We start from the raw sequence: 18,690 nt of genomic DNA on the forward strand, positions 1-18,690 counted from the left end.
ATAGGAATTGGATAATCGAGGACCAACGTCTAAGCGTTGAGTTTTTGGCTGGCATGACAGAGTTCATGGCAGTGGCCCGACAACACGTAAACATTGAAGGACGAGTTAAGTGTCCATGCAAGAGGTGTAACAATGTGTTGATGCAAAAGATTTATGATATAGAGAATCATCTCTTTATCGGAGGATTGAAGAGGAATTACGCGAGGTGGATCTTTCACGGGGAGGAAGAAGATGACGTAATGCAGTATCAGACGGATTACGGAAGAGGAGGTCGGATATTTAATGCTGTACATGATCTCTTAGATCGCAACGACGTAAACGGTGACGATGACAGTATTAACCCGAATGCAGAATACCGGAGTGGACAGTTCGACGACCTTTTAAGCGATCTGAACACCGAATTATGGCCGGGTTGTACAGAGTATTCGAACTCTCCTTTGTTGTCAGTTGATGCATTTGAAAGTGATGAACAAGTGGACGAATAAGTCGTTTGATCAGCTTCTAAAAGTAATGAAAAAGTCTCATCCGATCGACAACACAAATCCAGAGTCACACTATGAAGCAAATGCGAAATTGCGTCGATTTGGTATGGGTTACGAGTTGATTCACATCTGCAAACACGATTGCGCGTTGTTTTGGAAGGACAACGCCAATCTAGACCATTGTCCAGTTTGTAATGAGAGACGGTGGCTGAAGAAAGACGGTGAAAAAAAAGTAGCGCATAAGGTGTTGCGTTACACTGAAAGATCGGCTTAAGCGATTGTACGCGAGTCGGCACACAGCTCTTGAGATGCAGTGGCACGAGAATGAACGCATTAAAGAGGATGGTGTACTATGACATCCTGCTGACGGAGCAACATGGAAGGAGCTCGACCGAAAATATCCCATGTTTGCGGCAGAACCGAGGAACGTGCGGCTTGGACTTGCCGCCCATGGTTTCAACCCATTTGGTGACATGAGTTTATCGTACAGTATGTGGCCGGTAGTCTTGACTGCGTACAACTTACCGCCGTGGTTGTGCTTGAAAACATCGTACTTGATGTTAACATTGCGTATACCAGGTCTTAGTGCGCCAGGAAAAGACATGGACGTTTTTTTTAGAACCTCTTATTGATGAGCTGAAGGAATTGTGGGAAACCGGTGTTGTGTTGAGAGATGGTTCGACTGGTGAGCTATTCAGGTTGTTTTCCGTACTGCTATGGACGGTGAATGATTTTCCAGCGAGAAGCAGTTTGTCGGGATGGAGTGGTCAAGGGTACCTTGCTTTTCCGACGTGTAACAACGACACACCGTCTTTCAAGGCTCGAAACAAGATTGTTTACTGCGACCATCGTCGATTCTTGCCGTTGTTACACCCGATGAGGAAGAGCAAACTGTACAAGGTACGAAATGAGAAACGACCACCACCAAGGAGAAAATCGGCGAGCGACATACTTCGACAATTGCGATTAGTGGAAGATGGAACGCCGGGGAAGCACCCTGACTTCGGCGGGATGAAACGAAAGCGCGATGCGAGTGAGCTGAATTGGACAAAGAAAAGTATTTTCTTTGAGTTGCCGTATTGGTCGAATCTTACGTTAAAGCATAACCTCGATGTAATGCATATAGAAAATAATGTATGTGACAATCTTCTGGGTACGTTGCTGAACATCGAGGGGAAGACGAAAGACACAGATAAGGCACGGTTCACTCTGGTGGACTTAAACATAAGGCACGAGCTTCATTTGTACCAAGAGGGAGATAGATGGATGAAACCTCCTTCGTCATACACTCTGACACCTTCAGAACGGAAGCGGTTTACTGAGTTCTTGAGATATGTCAGATTTCCCGATGGTTTTGCGGAGAATTTGAAGAAGAATGTTACCGCGGATGGGAGGTTGACGGGTTTGAAGTCTCACGATTGTAACGTGATTATGCAGTGACTATTGGCTCCTGCTATTCGCCCTTTTATGGATCGAACCATTCGAGATGCCATAATAGAGCTTTGCAACTTCTTCAGACTTATTTGCTCAAGAATACTGGTAATTTCAAACATCGAAAAGGCATAGGAGGATGTGAAGCTAATATTGTGTAAGTTGGAACGAATTTCCCGCCTGATTTCTTCACAATCATGGTTCATTTTGCATTGCATCTACCGGAGGAGGCAATGAACGGTGGTCCGGTTCATATGCGGTGGATGTTGTTGTCGCTGTTTTTCGGACAACTATTTAGGAGCCAAAGACGGTTAGACCCAAGGCCGGACCAAGTGGTCTCGTCTTGACTCGAGCGTGTCGGACCCGGTGTCCCGAGTCGTCCCTTAGCTGTGGATGTCCCTTGAGTTCGTCAGAGTACCTGAAAAGGAGTAGAGAACATGTGAACTACAAAGGGGAAACAGGGGGGGTGCCCCTGTTTACCTCTCCGACGCTCAACATTAGTGTGATTGAGGTGGAGTATAGAGGTTTTTGGGGTGTTTAGAGGCCAAAGCTTTGAGAGAAACGAGCGAGGTACGAGTTCGGCAGCGTTTCAGTACTCAAGAATGGATTACCTGGGTCAAGGGAATGACCCTTGTATTTATAGGCAGCCAAGGGGTGGCTTGGAGACCCCTTGGCCGAGTGAGCAAGGTTGGGCCGGCCTTGGAGGGGGGCCGGCCTTGGAGTGCCGGCCGTGGAAGGCCGGTCTTGGAGCGCCGGCCGAGGAGGGCCGGTCTTGGAGCGCCGGCCGAGGAGGGCCGGTCTTGGAGGGCCGGCCGAGGAGGGCCGGTCTTGGAGGGCCGGCCGAGGAGGGCCGGTCTTGGAGGGCCGGCCTTGGAGGGCCGGCCATGGAGGAAGGCCGGCCTTGGAGCGCCGGCCATGGAGGGAGGCCGGCCTTGGAGCGCCGGCCGAGGAGGGCCGGCCTTGGAGCGCCGGCCGAGGGGGGCCGGTCTTGGAGCGCCGGCCGAGGAGGGCCGGCCTTGGAGCGCCGGCCGAGGGGGGCCGGCCTTGGAGCGCCGGCCGAGGGGGGGCCGGCCTTGGAGCGCCGGCCGAGGAGGGCCGGCCTTGGAGCGCCGGCCGAGGAGGGCCGGCCTTGGAGAGCCGGCCTTGGCCAGCGCCGGTCTTGGGCCGGTCATACGCCGGGCGGCCGCCGGCCGGGAGCTGGCCGGACGGCACTTGGCCGGCCGGGAGCCGCTGTGCGGTCCTCGCACCGGTCGCGTGGATCTAAGCGATGCCTTAGTTTTCGTCGGTCCGAGACGGACCGACAACATTAGCCCCCCGAGTTTCCGGTCGAGCGTAGATCGAGTGGAAACTCAAAATCTACCCCTTCATACGGATGCGGGATGAACGCTCTCGGGTTCGTGTCATGAGGAATGGCCTTCGCGCGTCGCGAGGGACGGCTTTTGTGCGTCGCGAGGGACGGCCTTCGTGCGCCTCAAGGGACGGCCTTTGTTTCGGGTTAATCGTGCGTGGCTTATTTTCTCGATCTGCCAATGACGGCGTGATCGATTAGCACGACTTTATTGTGTCGTGCGCGTCTTATTTTCTCGTCTTGCCAACGAGGACATAATCGATTAGCACGTCTTTGCTGTATTGTGCGCGTCTTACTTTTCTCGACTTGCCAACGAAGGCATAATCGATTTGCGCGTCTTTTCGTTTAGTGCGCGTCTTATTTTTCTCGATTTGCCAACGAAGGCATAATCGATTAGCACGTCTTTTTCGTATTGTGCGCGTCTTATTTTTCTCGACTTGCCAACGAAGGCATAATCGATTTGCGCGTCTTTTCGTTTAGTGCGCGTCTTATTTTTCTCGATTTGCCAACGAAGGCATAATCGATTAGCACGTCTTTTTCGTATTGTGCGCGTCTTATTTTTCTCGACTTGCCAACGAAGGCATAATCGATTTGCGCGTCTTTTCGTTTAGTGCGCGTCTTATTTTTCTCGATTTGCCAACGAAGGCATAATCGATTAGCACGTCTTTTTCGTATTGTGCGCGTCTTACTTTTCTCGATTTGCCAACGAAGGCATAATCGATTAGCACGTCTTCGTCGTTTAGTGCGCGTCTTATTTTTCTCGATTTGCCAACGAAGGCATAATCGATTAGCACGTCTTCGTCGTTTAGTGCGCGTCTTATTTTTCTCGATTTGCCAACGAAGGCATAATCGATTAGCACGTCTTCGTCGTTTAGTGCGCGTCTTATTTTTCTCGATTTGCCAACGAAGGCATAATCGATTAGCACGTCTTTTTTGTATTGTGCGCGTCTTACTTTTCTCGATTTGCCAACGAAGGCATAATCGATTAGCACGTCTTCGTCGTTTAGTGCGCGTCTTATTTTTCTCGATTTGCCAACGAAGGCATAATCGATTAGCACGTCTTCGTCGTTTAGTGCGCGTCCTATTTTTCTCGATTTGCCAACGAAGGCATAATCGATTAGCACGTCTTTTTTGTATTGTGCGCGTCTTACTTTTCTCGATTTGCCCACGAAGGCATAATCGATTAGCACGTCTTCGTCGTTTAGTGCGCGTCTTATTTTTCTCGATTTGCCAACGAAGGCATAATCGATTAGCACGTCTTCGTCGTTTAGTGCGCGTCTTATTTTTCTCGATTTGCCAACGAAGGCATAATCGATTAGCACGTCTTCGTCGTTTAGTGCGCGTCTTATTTTTCTCGATTTGCCAACGAAGGCATAATCGATTAGCACGTCTTTTTTGTATTGTGCGCGTCTTACTTTTCTCGATTTGCCAACGAAGGCATAATCGATTAGCATGTCTTCGTCGTTTGGTGCGCGTCTTATTTTTCTCGATTTGCCAACGAAGGCATAATCGATTAGCACGTCTTCGTCGTTTAGTGCGCGTCTTATTTTTCTCGATTTGCCAACGAAGGCATAATCGATTAGCACGTCTTTTTTGTATTGTGCGCGTCTTACTTTTCTCGATTTGCCAACGAAGGCATAATCGATTAGCACGTCTTCGTCGTTTAGTGCGCGTCTTATTTTTCTCGATTTGCCAACGAAGGCATAATCGATTAGCACGTCTTTGTCGTTTAGTGCGCGTCTTATTTTTCTCGATTTGCCAATGAAGGCATAATCGATTAGCACGTCTTCGTCGTTTCTTTTTTTTTTTTTTTTTTTTTTTTTTTTTTTTTTTTTTAGCATTGTTTCCCATTAGCCCCCCGAGTTTCTCGTGTACTCGTAGAGGAGACTAGAAATTTTACTGCAGCAAGATAAAGACTTCGAGGTGAAATGCGATGCAATTATCATGCACAAATAGTAAAAAATTACATCCCTGGGCCTTTGGCCTTATCGAAATTCGAGATTGTCTTAAAACTGGAAATAAAATGACATAATGAGAAAAGGGGACGGGCTTAGCCCACGACATGCAGCTGTGAGCTCTCCGGTTGTTCAATCGCTGCCTGGTTCATGTCAGTCACCGTCGCCGGACCCTTCCTTCCCCGCCGTGGACGGCCTTCGTGCACCGTGGCCGCCTCGACCGTTCTTAGGACATACTCTTTTAATTTCCCGACTTGAATCAGGGCCTCGATCTGACGCCTAAGATGATAGCACTCGGACGTCAGATGCCCGTGATCCTGGTGGTACTCACAGAACTTGTTCCGATCCCTCTTCGCGGGATCCTTCGCTAGAGGAGCCGGACTTCCTAGCTTGTCGCGGTGCAGAGCTAGGATCCGCTCTTGCGGAGTGTTCAGCGGGGTGTACGTCGATAACGCTTGGAAGCTATCAACGTGCGACGATCTTGGACCGGAGAGGGGGCGACCGTTAGGGGCCCGGCCTCCCTTGCTCCTCTTGCTTTGAGGGTCGAGGCGATCTTCGTCCCGTTCTTCGCGGTGGCGACCACCTTGTCCCCCTGACTTCCGGCCATCGCGGCCATCGAGATAGTCCTCGATTCCCATATGTGTGCGGGCTCTCGTCATCAGCTCCGCCATGTCTCGCGGGACTTGCCCGACAATGGACTTGAGGAAGTCGCTCGTGCGAACTCCCTCGGTAATCGCCGTGATGGCATCCCTATCGTCGAAGCCCTCGACTTTGTGAGACTCCTCGGTGAAGCGGGCGAGGTATTGTCTCAACGTCTCATCTCTCCCCTGTCGAATGGAGAGGAGGTGGGTCTTCGATTTCTTTTGTGCCACAAGCGTGGCAAAGCGAGCGAGGAAAGCCTCTCGCAAGGCCCGGAAGGACGGGATGCTTCCAGGCCTCAAACTTTGGAACCACTCAAAGCCTGACCCTGTGAGGGTCAGGCTGAAGGCTTGGCAGAGGGTGGCGTCCGTCTGCCCTTGCATCGTCATCCACGTCTCATAGTGTTGGACGTGGTAGTGGGGGTCCGTGCGTCCATCATAGGGGGGAATGGACGGTAACTTAAAGTTTCCCACGCATGGCTGCGCGAGGACCTGTGCGGCGAAGGGAGAGTATGATTCCTCGATCCCTCCGTACGGCCTTTGCCTCCCTGATTCCCTCATCTCGATGATTTGGTTTTGGAGGCTCTGGATCATTGTGACCATATCAAGCCCGTTGGCAGGGCCAATCGTCGGGGCCACGGGGGTCACCGGTTGGCGTTCATTGGACGCTTGGTCCACGACATTGGCTTGAGGTCGGCCAAGAGTTGCGGCGGGGAGCGCGTCCCTTCGAGAATTTAGCCTTTGGCGGAGATCCTCCCCTCGGGAGTTTCTCTGCGCCGTCAAGCGCTCTCTAAGGTCCACGCTTGGTGCGTGACGAGGCGAGGTCGCCCTTGGCCGGGTCGTCCGGCGAGCGCTTCGGCTATCGGCTCCATCGTCGACCGGAGTCGCTCTCTCCTCGGCGAGGGGCCGTGTCCGGCCACCTCTTGAGACCGAGGGGGCGAGTCCCCGGGACTGTGACCGTGCCCGTTGTCGCGTCGAACACAAAGGATCGGCCAACGCACCGCTGGCCCTCTCGGGTCGCGTTTGAGCGAGGCTAGGGGTGGCCTCGTCGGTCCTCGACTCCTCCACGTACTCGGGGTCGGAGTAATCTTGAGCAGATCGATCTTCGACGTCGTAGCCGAGGAGACCGGCGATGAGGGAGCTGTCAACGCCGGGACGGTCAAGGAGCTCCGCGAGCCGCCGGGCCGTGTCCTCTCGGAGCTCGGCCTCGGGGTCGTTCACCGGGTCTTGGGGCTGGCTCTCGCTATCGCGAGGTTGCCCTTCAAGACGGTGCGCAAGGTTTCGGAGACCGTACCTCGAGCTCGTCGCTCGGGTACCCGCGGAGGTAGTGGGTAGATGACTCATCTCTCGAGAGTCGTGATTACAAAGGGAGAAAACTGGTAGAGGGAATGCGTCGTCAAGGTCGAGAGATCCCCTCCTTCTAGCGCCAAAATGTTGTCGCTGTTTTTCGGACAACGATTTAGGAACCGGAAATGGTTAGACCCAAGGCCGGACCAAGTGGTCTCGTCTTGACTCGAGCGTGTCGGACCCGGTGTCCCGAGTCGTCCCTTAGCTGTGGATGTCCCTTGAGTTCGTCAGAGTACCTGAAAAGGAGTAGAGAACATGTGAACTACAAAGGGGAAACAGGGGGGGTGCCCCTGTTTACCTCTCCGACGCTCAACATTAGTGTGATTGAGGTGGAGTATAGAGGTTTTTGGGGTGTTTAGAGGCCAAAGCTTTGAGAGAAACGAGCGAGGTACGAGTTCGGCAGCGTTTCAGTACTCAAGAATGGATTACCTGGGTCAAGGGAAGGACCCTTGTATTTATAGGCAGCCAAGGGGTGGCTTGGAGACCCCTTGGCCGAGTGAGCAAGGTTGGGCCGGCCTTGGAGGGGGGCCGGCCTTGGAGTGCCGGCCGTGGAAGGCCGGTCTTGGAGCGCCGGCCGAGGAGGGCCGGTCTTGGAGCGCCGGCCGAGGAGGGCCGGTCTTGGAGGGCCGGCCGAGGAGGGCCGGTCTTGGAGGGTCGGCCGAGGAGGGCCGGTCTTGGAGGGCCGGCCTTGGAGGGCCGGCCATGGAGGAAGGCCGGCCTTGGAGCGCCGGCCATGGAGGGAGGCCGGCCTTGGAGCGCCGGCCGAGGAGGGCCGGCCTTGGAGCGCCGGCCGAGGGGGGCCGGTCTTGGAGCGCCGGCCGAGGAGGGCCGGCCTTGGAGCGCCGGCCGAGGGGGGCCGGCCTTGGAGCGCCGGCCGAGGGGGGGCCGGCCTTGGAGCGCCGGCCGAGGAGGGCCGGCCTTGGAGCGCCGGCCGAGGAGGGCCGGCCTTGGAGAGCCGGCCTTGGCCAGCGCCGGTCTTGGGCCGGTCATACGCCGGGCGGCCGCCGGCCGGGAGCTGGCCGGACGGCACTTGGCCGGCCGGGAGCCGCTGTGCGGTCCTCGCACCGGTCGCGTGGATCTAAGCGATGCCTTAGTTTTCGTCGGTCCGAGACGGACCGACAACAGATGTATCCATTTGAGAGATACCTTGGAACGCTCAAGAACTTTGCACGTAATCGAGCTAGACCACGGGTTCAATTGCCGAAGCTTATGTTGTAGAAGAAGCATTGACATTCTGCTCAAGGTATCTAGAAGGCGTTGAGAATCGTTTCAACATGCCCCAACGAACAGATGTCGCCTCTAACTTCGAAGGTGTCGAACGGGAGATATCGGTGTTTCAGTCATCAAGTTGTCGGCCTTACGGGAAGATGACCACGATACGCTTATATGAGAATCTACGATTGCTTGCTAAGTGGTACATTTTAAGAAATTGTTTCGAAATTGACAATTTCATGAGATAAATGAGTGAAATAAATGAACTTCAATTATTTACACTACATGATGTATTAAATGAACATGAATTTTATTTCAGTGAACACATAGATCTCATGGAATTAGAAGGTCGACCGGATGTTGAAGAAGCGCATCGACTTGAGTTCCCAAAATGGTTTTGGGAAAAGGTATTGACTGACTTAAAGAATATGATTAAACTCCGTACGTAGGTATTCGACACTAACCGACTCGTTAATGGTTATGTTGTCGGCCCGTTCCGGGTCGACAGCGCCCGCGGGCGCCCGCGGGGTCCCATGGCCGAGAGGCCAAAGACCGGTCCACCAGGGCTCGGCCTCCACTCGGCCTCATGAGCTCGACCTCCACTCGGCCTCATGAGCTCAACCTCCACTCGGCCTCATGAGCTCGACCTCGGCCTCATGAGCTCGACCTCCACTCAGCCTCATGAGCTCGACCTCCACTCAGCCTCATGAGCTCAACCTCCACTCGGCCTCATGAGCTCGACCTCGGCCTCATGAGCTCGACCTCCACTCGGCCTCAGAAGCTCGACCTCCACTCGGCCTCATGAGCTCGACCTCGCCCTCATGAGCTCGAACTCGGCCTCATGAGCTTGACCTCGGCCTCATGAGCTTGACCTCGGCCCCTCGACCTCCACTCGGCCTCATGAGCTCGACCTCGGCCTCATAAGCTCGACCTCGGCCTCATGAGCTCGACCTCGGCCTCATGAGCTCGACCTCCACTCGGCCTCATGAGATCGATCTCCACTCGGCCTCATGAGCTCGACCTCGGCCTCATGAGCTCGACCTCGGCCCAATAGCCTCGGCCATACAGTTCACTCGGCCATTGGCCGAGTGAACCTTCCAGCAGTTCACTCGGCCAATGGCCGAGTGAACCTTTCAGCCGGCCATGCAGTTCACTCGGCCATTGGCCGAGTGAACCTTCCAGCAGTTCACTCGGCCAATGGCCGAGTGAACCTTTCAGCCGGCCATGCAGTTCACTCGGCCATTGGCCGAGTGAACCTTCCAGCAGTTCACTCGGCCAATGGCCGAGTGAACCTCACCACCATGTTCACTCGGCCATTGGCCGACCCAACCATTCAATGGGTCAATGGCCGACTCAAGCTTGCTCACTCGGCCAAGGGGTCTTCAAACCACCCCTTGGCCGCCTATAAATACAAGGGTCCCTCCCTTGACCCGAGAAATCCATTTTTGAGTCCCGAAACGCTGTCGAACTCATACTTCACTCGTTTCGCTCATCTCTGGCCTCTCACCCTCTAAAACCTCTATACTCCACCTCAATCCCACTAACGTTGAGCGTCGGAGAGGTAAACAGAGGCACCCCCTCTGTTTCCCCTTTGTAGTTCACGTGTTCTCTCGTCCTTTTCAGGTGCTTGGGCGAACTCAAGGGACAATCACAGCTAAGGGAAGACTCGGGATACCGAGTCCGACACGCTCGAGCCCGAACGCGACCACTCTGTCCGGCCTTGGGTCGAACCGTTTCGGGCTCCTAAATCGTTGTCCGAAAAACTGCGACAACATTTTGGCGCTAGAAGGAGGGCCTCCCGACCTTGGCGACGCTCTCACTTCCATTCCTCTTTCCTGTTACTTCTACGACTCTCGAGAGATGAGTCGTGTCCCCGCCACCTTCGTGGGCGCCCGAGCGACTAGCTCGAGGCACGACCTCCAAAGCTCTGCGCACCGTCTCGAAGGGCAACCTCATAATAATGAGAGCCAGCGCCGAGACCCGACGAATGACCCCGAGGCCGCAGTCCGAGAGGACACGGCTCGAAGGCTTGCCGAGCTCCTAGACCGCCCCGGCGTCACCGGCGCGCTCATCGCCGACCTCCTCGACTCCAACAACTACATCGACCATGACGAGAAAGACCCCGATTACGTGGCGAAGTCAAGAACCAACGAGACAAACCTCCACCACGCTATTCACAAAAGGGGACGCACGCGCACGCTTCCAATGGGACACCCTCGGGCGACCGCGTCTAGACGTCAACTTTCTAATGAGCACGCGCACGCGCTCTAGAGGGGACACCCTCGGGCGACCACATCAAGGCGTCGAGTGTCGAGTAATACTCGGGGACGCTCGAGCTCTCGGTCCCGAAAGGGACGCTCCAAGCTCACCATCGGCGTCCAAAACCCCCGGGGGGATGACGACGTCAATGGCCGTGGCGTCTGTCGATGACGTCACTTGAACGACGTATCCTTACCGAGGGTGATAGGGATGGCCGGCGGAGACTTGAGAGACCATCTCGATTCCCGAAGTGAATCTCGTGGATGCGACTTGAGAGAGAAACTCAACGCCCGACGCGAGACCGCGAGAGAGGCTGCCTTGGGACACCAACCACCCAACGTTGTAGACCATGCATCCAACAAAAAGCGTGCCGCTGCACTCACGGCACCGGCCGCCGGTCCCGGCTCGCGAAAGAAGAGGCGTAGAAATGGTCAAGTCCCCAATGACCACCCTTCTCTAGCCCCGAAGAAATCCTTCATCCCTCTCAACGCGGCACCCGACAAGATCCTGAGCTTACACAAAGAGAAGCTGGGATCCCCGGCCCCGATGAAGAATGACCCCGCAACGCGAAACAAGAACAAATGGTGCGAATATCACCGTGATCACGGGCACACGACAATTGAATGCGACCAACTTAGGAAGCGAATTGATTCCCTAATTCGAGGGGGGGACTTCGAGGAATTCATCGCATCCGCTGGCAAGCCATGATTGTCGCAGCTTCGACCCTTAAACTCACGCCCGAACTCGCTCGACTTTGTAATCGCTTCATTTCAATTATGCAATTTTCTTTTTCCAAAGAAGGCCAAGTGCCATGACAACCTGTAACGACCCCCTTTTTGCAATAAAGAGCTATCCTATACATGGCAACACACACTATAGTATACCTCCAACACGAGAGTTTCTTGGTCTTCGTCTCACAAACGCAAGAAACTCGGGGGGCTAACAGGGATCAATACCCAATCAACTAAACAACTCAAAAACAAAAAAATAAAAGTATAACGAAGTCTCAAGGGGCCGATTGTTAGGCCGGAGGTCCCAAAGAGAGACGATGTACACATTTCTCCTCGAGTTGAGTTCACTCCTCGAGTCGAGTACCGAGTCCACGAGTCGACTATCTACTCCTCGTGCCGACTCTACGTTTCTCCTCGAGTTGAGTTCACTCCTCGAGTCGAGCACCGAGTCCACGACTCGACTAGCTACTCCTCGTGCCGACTCTACATTTCTCCTCGAGTTTAGTTCACTCCTCGAGTCGAGTACCGAGGCCACGAGTCGACAAGCTACTCCTCGTGCCGAGTCTACATTTATCCTCGAGTTGAGTTCACTCCTCGAGTCGAGTACCGAGTCCACGAGTCGACTAACTACTCCTCGTGCCGACTCTACATTTCTCCTCGAGTTGAGTTCACTCCTCGAGTCGAGTACCGAGTCAACGAGTCGACTAGCTACTCCTCGTGCCGACTCTACATTTCTCCTCGAGTTGAGTTCACTCCTCGAGTCGAGCACCGAGTCCACGATTCGACTAGCTACTCCTCGTGCCGACTCTACATTTCTCCTCGAGTTGAGTTCACTCCTCGAGTCGAGTACCGAGTGCACGAGTCGACTAGCTACTCCTCGTGCCGACTCTACATTTCTCCTCGAGTTGAGTTCACTCCTCGAGTCGAGCACCGAGTCCACGAGTCGACTAGCTACTCCTCGTGCCGACTCTACATTTCCCCTCGAGTTGAGTTCACTCCTCGAGTCGAGTACCGAGTCCACGAGTCGACTAGCTACTCCTCGTGCCGACTCTACATTTCTCCTCGAGTTGAGTCTATTCCTCGAGTCGAGTACCAAGTCCACGAGTCGACTGATGACTCCTCGTGCCGACTCTACATGACTCCTCGAGTTAAGTTCACTCCTCGAGTTGAGTTTCGAGTCCATGAGTCGACTAACTACTCCTTGTGCCTGCTCTACATGACTCCTTGAGTCGAGATCACTCCTCGAGGATAGGTCCGGGTCCACGAGTCGACTGATAAGTCTTCGTGCCAGCTTTACACCTTACTGACCCTCGAGTCGACCTTACGTGTAACTCCTCGAGTCAAGTCTATTCCTCAAGTTGAGTCCCAAAACCCACGAATCAACTTGAAAGTCCTCGTGTCAAAAATCTACAACTTCCTGAGTCACCAGTTAACGATAGACTCACAAGATTCAATGATAAATCTAAATGCTCTCACACAAGCAACAAAAATTGCCCCTACACGGTAAACAAAAATTCACTCCACGACGCTCTCGTGAGAGAAAGAATGGACCAATTGAGTCCCCAAGCGTGACGCGCGCGCCATGGCGTCGCGTTCACAAGGGCTCAAGATTCGACCCAAGAGACTCAACCCGAAAACGCGACCAGTGCACTAAGGTGCCACACTCGCCGGGGGATCAAGTCTACACCTAACCCCGCCTATCACACGACATGTGCACCCAAGGGTGCCACGCCCGTGAGGTGGAATGGCCAAACAAATGTGGCATCGCACTCGCCGCCCAGCTCGTGAGCCGAAAGGCAGCGAGTCACAAATGGGTTTCAAAGGCTTGCGTCCGTTTGACGTATCTGGTCTAGCCAGCGTCCACGGGAAACCCGGCCACATAAATGTGGCATCGCGGTCGCCACCCAGCTCGTGAGCCGAAAGGCAGCGAGTCACAAATGGGTTTCAAAGGCTTGCGTCTGTCGGACGTATCTGGTCTAGCCAGCGTCCACGGGAAACCCGGCCACACAAATGTGGCATCGCGCTCGCCGCCCAGATCGTGAGCCGAAAGGCAGCGAGTTACAAATGGGTATCAAAGGCTTACGTCCGCCGGACGTATCTGGTCTAGCCAGCGTCCACGGGAAACCTGGCCACACAAATGTGGCATCGCGCTCGCCACCCAGCTCGTAAGCCGAAAGGCAGCGAGTTGCAAATGGGTTTCAAAGGCTTGCGTCCGCCGGAGGTATCTGGTCTAGCCAGCGTCCACGGGAAACCTGGCCACACAAATGTGGCACCGCGCTCGCCGCCCAGCTCGTGAGCCAAAAGGAAGCGAGTTACAAATGGGTTTCAAAGGCTTGCGTCCGCCGGACGTATCTGGTCTAGCCAGCGTCCACGGGAAACCTGGCCACACAAAGGTGGCACCGCGCTCGCCGCCCAGCTCGTGAGCCGAAAGGCAGCGAGTTACAAATGGGTTTCAAAGGCTTGCGTCCGCCGGACGTATCTAGTCTAGCCAGCGTCTACGGGAAACCTGGCCACACAAATGTGGCATCGCGCTCGCCGCCCAGCTCGTGAGCCAAAAGGCAGCGAGTTACAAATGGGTTTCAAAGGCTTGCGTCCGCCGGACGTATCTGGTCTAGCCAGCGTCCACGGGAAACCCGGCAACACAAATGTGGCACCGCGCTCGCCGCCCAGCTCGTGAGCCGAAAGGCAGCGAGTCACAAATGGGTTTCAAAGGCTTGCGTTCGTCGGACATATCTGGTCTAGCCAACGTCCACAGGAAACCCGGCCACACAAATGTGGCACCGCGCTCGCCGCCCAACTCGTGAGCCGAATGGCAGCGAGTCACAAATGGGTCTCAAAGGCTTGCGTCCGCCGGACGTATCTGGTCTAGCCAGCGTCCGCGGGAAACCTGGTCACACGAACGTGACTCCGGGGCCCCCCGAGGCCCGAGTCGCGCAAATCGATTACGCCTTCACTGGTAAGTCGAGAAAATAAGACGCGCACCGACAAAACCGTGCGAATCGACTATGATAGTATGTCGAGAACATAAGACACACATAAATCCGTCCCCCGCGACGCAATAAAGCCGTCCCTCGCGACGCACAAAGGCTGTCCCTCGCGACACGCAAAAGCCTTCCCTCGCGACGCACAAAGGCCGTCCCTCGCGACGCACAGAGGCTTTCCCTCGCGGTGCATTAAAAGCCCTTTTGCGGCATGCTCGCAAACCCGAGAGCGTTTGTCCTGCGTCCGCACGCCGGCGTAAGCATTGAGTTTCCACTCGACCCACGCTCGACCGCAAACTCGGGGGGCTAATGTTCTCGGCCCGTTCCTGGTCGACAGCGCCCGCGGGCGCCCGCGGGGTCCCATGGCCTAGAGGCCAAAGACCGGTCCACCAAGGCTCCGCCTCCACTCGGCCTCATGAGCTCGACCTCCACTCGGCCTCATGAGCTCAACCTCCACTCGGCCTCATGAGCTCGACCTCGACCTCATGAGCTCGACCTCCACTCGGCCTCATGAGCTCGACCTCCACTCGGCCTCATGAGCTCAACCTCCACTCGGCCTCATGAGCTCGACCTCCACTCGCCCTCAGAAGCTCGACCTCCACTCGGCCTCATGAGCTCGACCTCGGCCTCATGAGCTTGACCTCGGCCTCATGAGCTCGACCTCGGCCACTCGACCTCCACTCGGCCTCATGAGCTCGACCTCGGCCTCATAAGCTCGACCTCGGCCTCATGAGCTCGACCTCCACTCGGCCTCATGAGAACGATCTCCACTCGGCCTCATGAGCTCGACCTCGGCCCAATAGCCTCGGCCATACAGTTCACTCGGCCATTGGCCGAGTGAACCTTCCAGCAGTTCACTCGGCCAATGGCCGAGTGAACCTTCAGCCGGCCATGCAGTTCACTCGGCCATTGGCCGAGTGAACCTCACCACCATGTTCACTCGGCCATTGGCCGACCCAACCATTCAATGGGTCAATGGCCGACTCAAGCTTGCTCAGTCGGCCAAGGGGTCTTCAAACCACCCCTTGGCTGCCTATAAATACAAGGGTCCCTCCCTTGACCCGAAAAATCCATTTTTGAGTCCCGAAACGCTGTCGAACTCATACTTCACTCGTTTTGCTCATCTCTGGCCTCTCACCCTCTAAAACCTCTATACTCCACCTCAATCCCACTAATGTTGAGCGTCGGAGAGGTAAACAGAGGCACCCCCTCTGTTTCCCCTTTGTAGTTCACGTGTTCTCTCGTCCTTTTCAGGTGCTTGGACGAACTCAAGGGACAATCACAGCTAAGGGAAGACTCGGGATACCGAGTCCGACACGCTCGAGCCCGAACGCGACCACTTGGTCCGGCCTTGGGTCGAACCGTTTGGGGCTCCTAAATCGTTGTCCGAAAAACTGCGACAACATGTTATATGTAGGTGTTTCGCATGAGCCAAGACGGATTACCCGTATCCTCCAAATTATACGCATTGGCATTGGGACCACATTTTGTACCACAGACGTATCCATGTTGTGTAGTGAATGGAGTTAAATTTATCTCCCGTCAATGTGATAGTAGAAGAATGACTCAGAATAGCGCGGTATGTGTACCAAGTGAAGGAGGTCATGACTTCTACAGTCAAGTAGAAAGCGTCATTGTCTTGACTTATCAAAACGATTGTCGTGTCGTCTTATTTCAATGTCGTTGGGTCGATGACCAAGATGCGAGGAAAAGGACACGCAACGACAACAACTTGACAAGCGTGTATGTGGCAAAAGAATGGTACAAAGACGAGCCATTTATTTTGGCAACTCAGGCAAAACAAGTTTTCTACTTGGAAGATAATTTGAATGGTCCTGATTGGCGAATCATCGAAGAGTGTAATCATTGAAATGTGTGGGATCTTCCTGATATTGACCTCATTCTTGGTCAATCTTCGTCATCAGTTCAGTTGTCAGTGGAACTGTTAGATTTGGACTCACTGTCGATGCGTCATTAGTCTGCGATACCAAAGCCCGTGAGCAACGAAGGACTGAACTTGGAAACTATTGAAGAAGAAGAGTCTAACGATGACGATGAAACTGACGACGATGATTTGATGGAAGAAGATGATTTGTCAGACGATGATGATTGATAGTATATAACGTTTTTCATGTAACTACTAAATTAACATATTTAAATTATTACGAATGCATAACTAAATAAAGTTTTTTTTTGAATTTCAGATGGCTACGGCTACAAGAGCTGGAGGCAGCGGAGGTGGGGATGACTACTTAGCGCGTCTCCCGAATTATTGCGAGTCATCACCCGTACGCGATGGCGACGAAAAAGAAGACGAGGAGATCGAATCGGCCATGCGTGGGCCGACGCTCGGGATTCGATCAGAGCGTGCATAGCGCGCCGGGGTGAAGGAAGTCGTTATTTATAACGAGGAGTTTCAGTCGTTCTTGTAGCCAGAGTGAGAGATGGATCCGGATCTCGCGACGTTCGCGAACACGCTCGGGTTGGTCGTCCGAGACAAGATCTCGCCTACAGTCCCAAGGTGGACGCATGCGAACGTGGGGCCGACGAAGGAGGCCGAGATCCGAGAAGCGATTCGAGACAAGTTCGATATTCGAGTCGATGGTGACACAACCGGGAAGAAGAAGGCGATTGTCAATGCGGCAATCATTCAAGACGTGAAGACCCGTCTTTGCGATTGGAGGCATACCTTACGATCACGATTCGACATTGACTGCAAGAGCAGCGTACAGGTGGCGCGGTCGATGAAACCGAGGACCGTTAAGCTCGACACCGAATGGGAGGCGCTTATACAACGATATACGAGCGATGAGTTTTACGTTTATATGATACATCAAATTGTTAAAACTATCTAACACTTGAAATTTTGTTTACATGTAGAAGAGTGCCAAGACATGCGCTTTCGAGAGCTTGTTTGCGAACTACAAGCGCCAACATCAGTCCGACAAGTCCGAATGGCTGACTGCTGAAGCCTCCGCACGTTATGTAAGTTTACATTTATTTTGCTTTATTTTTTGATTAATATATACTAACTAGTTAATTATATCAGGATCGACTGGTCGATAGGTTCAACACGTTGCGAGCGGAGGCTGAGCAACAAGGAGCGAACGTTGATATTTCCGTCCTAGAGCAGCAGGCGATTCACGATATTATGGGTTCGCGGAGTGATCACATGACCGGCGTCGGATGCTTGGTGCCACAGGGAGCGCGGATGGCGGCTAAAATTGCCGAAGTCTACGGTTCGGAGGCTGGGACTTCGCATTCGGGATATATCTCGCAGGACGTGTTCACGTCGACCCTCGCCTTGTTCACCGAGGCAATATAGAGTCAGGTGCCCGGCCTCAACCTGAGCTCGTTTATGCCCCAATTTTTGCAGAGTTCGCAGCAGGCTCCTTCAACCCACAGCCAGCAGAATTCGACGGCCATTGTCCACACTCCGACGGGTGGCCAGCAGACTCCGACGGGCGGACAGCAGATGACTCCCGACGGTAGCCAGACCTCCCACTGTGGTGGTCCGAGTCAGTCAGCTGATGAGAACATTATTCCTCCGAGCCATGAAAAGTATCAGCGCCAGTAGAGTATTTCACGTCGAGGCGGAGGAAAAAAAGGACGACGACCCAAAGGTCGCGGCTAGTCTTTTATTAGATATTTTGTGTATAGTAGATTATTATTTACATGTATTTTAACATATTTCTCATTTATCAAAATCATAACTGGATTTTATATATAAGTTGATTTCGATAATATAATTTGGTTTTTATTTGATTTTTCATTTTAGAATTTCATAAACTAAAGAAAAATAATAACTTATTAATTAGCGTCGAAAAATCGTCGCTAATTCTTTTACTGAGTGAAGTTATTAGCGACGACTATTCCGTCGCTTTATCGCGCGCGAAAATTTTTGCGCGCTAATTAGCGACGACTAAATCGTCGCTAATCATATTTCACAAAATTAAAAAAATGTCTTCGTTTATACTTTTTGAAACGACATTATCATCGCTAATGTCGTCGATAAATATCTAGCGACGACTATTTCATCGCTAAATATATTTAGGCACGGACATTTAGCAACGATAATAATCGTCGCTAATATCGTCGCTAAATAGATTTAGCGACGACTAAGGTGTTATTAGCGACGAAAAAAATCGTCGGTAATGACTCTATTTGTTGTAGTGAATTGGGGCTCCTAAATGGCTGTTTGAAAATGAGTGACAACATTTTAGCGCTAGAAGGAGGGGGCCTCCTGACCTTGGCGATGCTCTCCCTTCCAATCTCTTTTCTTGCAACCTTTGCGACTCTCGAAAGA

The sequence above is a fragment of the Urtica dioica genome, chromosome 5 (genome assembly GCF_054948205.1).
Source record: "Urtica dioica subsp. dioica isolate 48M chromosome 5, U.dioica_male_clone48M_v1_H2, whole genome shotgun sequence".
Classification (NCBI taxonomy): Eukaryota; Viridiplantae; Streptophyta; class Magnoliopsida; order Rosales; family Urticaceae; genus Urtica; species Urtica dioica.